This window comes from Dipodomys ordii, unplaced genomic scaffold (assembly GCF_000151885.1).
Source record: "Dipodomys ordii isolate 6190 unplaced genomic scaffold, Dord_2.0 Scaffold78, whole genome shotgun sequence".
Taxonomy (NCBI): domain Eukaryota; kingdom Metazoa; phylum Chordata; class Mammalia; order Rodentia; family Heteromyidae; genus Dipodomys; species Dipodomys ordii.
The window spans coordinates 3,433,059-3,436,950 of NW_012267294.1; positions in this window are offsets into that span (position 1 = coordinate 3,433,059).

Genomic DNA, 3,892 nt, shown 5'->3' on the forward strand with positions numbered 1-3,892 from the left:
AAAAAAAAAAAAGAAGTTGGGTAAAGAGTGGAATAAGGCATAAATTCTATAGGAAAAACTGAATCTACAGGAAGAAGTTGCCTTATTTCCCTGAAAGATTCTAAGCAGCAGAGCATACACAGTTGCATATGGCAGAATATAGTAGATTCTAACAGAGGGCAGGTATATATTTACAGGTATTTTACTGTTAACAAATTTTTACCCTCTGTAGTCCAAACTTCCTTATTGGTATAGTGGAACAGTAACCATTTTATGTAGCTTTTCTTTTATAGCATCAAGATGATATAAAGTAAACATTTAAAATAGTACCCAGTATATTAAACAACAACAAGAAGAAGCAACAAGAAGAAGGCTGACTAAAAATTTTCTAAGTCCTTGTATAGACATCATCACTGATATGTATGAAGTATTATTTGGAAGCCTCTAGAAAGAACATAAAACATAATCATTTTGCATCTTCATAGTTGAAGAATGTTGAATGTAGGATAGAACATTCTGACATTTTACAGTTTAGGAATATGCACATTTGTTTGAAATGCCATGCTAATTACAGATAAGATGGAGAAAAGTTTACATCCCAAGAAGGACAGAGGATACACAAAAGACTGCAAGGTAGTACCCCTATGAAAGACTCGTGGTGGAGGACTTGGTTCAAGTGGTAGAGTGCCCACCTAATGGACACAAGGCCTGAAGATCAGGACTTAGATATTGAATAGCTTGAATGACAAGCAGATTTTACAACTCTTACTTTCCAAAACATTATCATTTAACTTTCATGTGAATCTAATTCCTTATAAAAGGCACATTTATTTCCATAGTGCAATTACTCACTGGAGAAAAATGTAACTGAAATTTACTGAGTACTTACCATGTCCTTGATCAGTACGAAGATATCACATATTACCTCTTCAGTCTTCACAGTCATTTGGAGAGATAAATAATACTACTCTCATTTAAAGACAGAATAAGTAGGTATCCCGATAAGTTTAAACTTGCAAATCTAGCAAGAAATGTAACTTAGATTTGATCATGGGCCTCTTGCTCATCAAAAAGAACTCATTTCTGAGGTGTGAATAGCTGCAAAAATTTGTAAGTTGCTAAGTCATAGAAATAGTCATAGAAAATATATTGAAGTAGAATTTGTTTCTAACTCTCCTTCCATCCATCTCCCCATCATCATTCTTCTCAATCAACCATGACCCCAATTTCCATTTTTCTAATTCTGTCCTCTGCTCACCAAATCCAAATTCAATATCCTTTCAAAACATGATTGCCTAAGTCCCATTCATCACCTCTGTGCTTGATAACAGGGGAAGCCTGATAGACCAGTTTATACTAAATATATTAATCTCAAATAGCAGTGATATATTTTGGGCCCTCCTATCCAGCATACTCTGCTGATTCTAAGTCCCATCCGGACATTCTTACATTGAGCATGCCAGCATGGATTTAAAACTGACATGAAGCAGAGGCAAAAATTGTTTATGAATTTCTCCATAACAATTTTAGCAATAATCAGTGTAGTGCTATTTTCTCTTTTTCTTCCTGAGCTGATGGCCAGTTAATTATTTGAAACTTTTTGAAGTTGAAGACTTACAACTTCCACATTCAACTCATACTTAATACTTCTTCCCTTCGTCATTTCCCCCAGGACTGGGTATGTGTGTACATTTCTCAACTCTGGTAGATGATGCATATGTTTGCAGGCAGTTTTGGTGGTTTTATAACCTTCAAACTTAACTCTCATTAGGAGTGCCCTAGGGAACAGCAGTGAAACACGTATCTAATCTTGGGTATTCCATGAGTTCAAATTCTTCCTCTCTCAGTCATCAAAGTTGATGATAGAAAGACTATTAAGCAATTTCAATCTTCTCATCACAAAGCAAAATATAAGAATATCTCAGAAATTTGTTGTGACCATTTAATGAGATACTTCATGCAAAACACTTCCTATAAGATTCATGACATACAAGCAGAAAAGGTCAGATAAGGTGATGCTAGGAAAATGAACCCTAAGATATGTATTTAGATGTTTTTTTCTTTCATGGGATTGTTTCTAACGCATTTATAAGATTATTTCTTTGTTGCTTTGTATGTCCCTCCCCCACAGTATAACCCCTGCTTTCACTGTATTTGATGTCTGTATAATTTGTGGAGGGGAAGGGGAAAAACAAGTCGTTTAAATAGGGATACAGGTATGGACCTGTTGCAACTATGAGAAATACAAGTTGTCATGTCAAAAACGAACTTTACAACTTTGGTGGGGGGGGATTAGGTGGGGGGACATGGGGAGGCTGGGAAGGGATGGGAAGGGGAAGCAAAGGAGGAGGCTACAATGCTTGGTAAGAAATGTACTCATTTTCTTGCCCATGTAATGGTAACCCCTCTGTACAGTATTTTCACAATAAAAAATAAATAAAAATTTTAAAAAAGATTCATGACATAGTCATCTGGTATTATTACACCTGGAAAAAAACTTTTGAAATTGCCAAAGCCAGCAGCAACAGACCTGAAAACCTGTCCTTTGAGAAGATTAAATACACTGTGCTGGGCACTGATGGTTTATGTCTGTAATCTTACCTCCTCAGGAGAACTGAAGATCCTGATTTGAAGCCAGACCAGGCAGAAAAGTCCATGAGAGTCTTCTCTCTTATCACCTAGCAAAAAGCCATAAGTGGAGGCATACCTCAAGTGGTTGAGCACCAGCTTGACAAAAGAAGCCAATCAAGAACACAGGCCTGAGCTCACATCCCCCAACAAAAACGCTAAAATAAAATAAAAAATAAATAGTACACTGAGCAACATGTGAAATGTTTGTGTTGAACATGTCATTGCTACTAGCTTATCCACTTTGTCATTTAGCTTTTTTACTTGAAGAGAAGTTATAAGAAATCAGATACATGATGCTATTAATCAGTTTGTATTTATGTAGTCACATACTGACCCAGACTTATTTTTAAGAGATATTACTCCGGAAAAGCAAAGGTGTGTAAATATGAGCACAGAAGACATTTCAACAATAATATATCCAATGTTATATAAAATGTCCTATGTCTTAAATGTTTAAAATTGGTTCCATGTAAAGTACCTTTAGTGAGTAAAACTTTTCTTTATCTGATTACAAGAAGGGTTTCTTAATAAAAAAGCAGAATGTTTTTTCAGTTTATGGTCAGATTGATGACAACAAAGTGATTTTTTTACTGATTGGTACATTTCAGCTCAAACAAACATATTATAAATTATGGAGCATTGTTTCATAGATTGTAATATGGATAAAATCCATTGTAACTTGTAGTACATACTGTACAAACTCAGATTTTTGTTTGTTTTCTTCACTCTTGAATCTTCAACCTCTATACCAGTTCATACACTGTGTTAATGAAATGTCTTCTTGCTGCATGCTGGATTCAACATATATTTTATGAACAGAAATAAGAAATAACTCCTTCTAAGTAAGTTTAACATCAGACAGAGAAGAAAATAAGCAAATCAATTAAAATAAAATGAAAAAAGATACCTAGGCTAGCATAAACAGGAGCCTATATAGTCAGAAAAATTACAAGTAGAAAATTTATGTTATCAAATGTGTATGAATTTTCAATGTGGGTTGAGGCTAGCTGGCATTTTACACATTTTAAACAGAAGAAAAGTCTAGAATGGATGGATTTATGGAATACTATGATGTCATTAGGATTCTTAACTCACCTGGGATGATTAGAGTCAGTAGTGTGAGAGAAGAGTGTAAGAGTGAGTACAGAGAGGGGGAGACAGCAAAGTCAAAGGCATCCTTCTGTCCTTAGAAAACAAATTACTATAGATGGAACAAAGGGGAGACATTAATGTGGAGTAATTAAAACAGAGCAACAATATCTATTTTTTAAGAAAAGGTCAT